The sequence below is a fragment of the Mus caroli genome, chromosome 3 (assembly GCF_900094665.2).
Source record: "Mus caroli chromosome 3, CAROLI_EIJ_v1.1, whole genome shotgun sequence".
NCBI classification, from domain to species: Eukaryota; Metazoa; Chordata; class Mammalia; order Rodentia; family Muridae; genus Mus; species Mus caroli.
In genome coordinates, this window is record NC_034572.1 from 34,374,231 (window position 1) to 34,375,331 (window position 1,101).

A 1,101-nucleotide genomic window follows, 5' to 3' on the forward strand; every position below is an offset into this window, starting at 1 on the left:
GCTCATGGCAATTAGTATATTCTTATTTAATTCTAGTGATCATAGACCACAGTAGCTGGGAGATGGCTCAGTGGGTAACACATTACTGTGAAAGCTCAAAGACGTGTGATCAGATTCCAGCACCCACAAAAAGCTAAGCGTGATAGTGTCACTCACAGTTCCAGTGTTGGGGTGCAGGCAGAAACAACCAAGCTAGCAAAACAGCACGCAATAGGCTCAGGGAGAGGCTCTGTCTCTGAAGACTAAGGTAGGAAAGCACTGAAGGAGATTTCAGTGGTTTAGAGCCTATGAGAATCATCATTACACTAAGCAGAAAAGTCAGACAAAATGGTTCCATGAGCTGTGGCTTCATTTAAATGGCACTTTTGAAGACACAAAATTGTAGGTCAAAAGCCAGGTAAGTGGTTCTCACAGAATGCGATTAAGGGAAGACAGTGAGGTGCTATAGGACTTCATAGGATTGAAATATCTTAATGATGACCATGTGGTGTGACCTTGTGGTAGACATTGGTGAAAATTATTGAAATTGTACACTTAAATTGGGCTCTCATGGTAAATTTTCCCACAATAAACGACTTGAAAGAAGAGTAAAGCAAAGAAATATCTAAATTTTGTCTCCAAATTTCACAGAAGAAAGACTTTTGAACTCTCCTGTCTCCCTCTCCTTCCCCCTCTCCCCGTCCCCCTCTCCCCGTCCCCCTCTCCTTCCCCTTATCCCCTCTCTCCCCTTATCCCCTCTCTCCTCTCCTTCTCCAGCTCTCCCTCTCTTCCTCCCCAGAGGTATGATATGAACTGACTGAATCTGATCCATGTCGTGCAGGTAACTGTGATCCTCATACACACTATGGTCCTATAGCGGCCAGGTTCTGAGAGATGTGCAGTTTGGGGGAACCACGTTCATTGGAGAGTATTTTGTATGGACTTAAGGAAGATGTAGGCATCTCTACATGAACACTGTCCTTAAACCTAGCAGGTGGGATTTACAAGCGGGGTCAGCTGTTTTGAATTATGATGTACGTTACTTTTCAGGTCACAAAGCACCTCTTCCAGAAACTGTTCCACAGATGCTTTTGAGTTATATTTTCTTCAAGTACAATATTT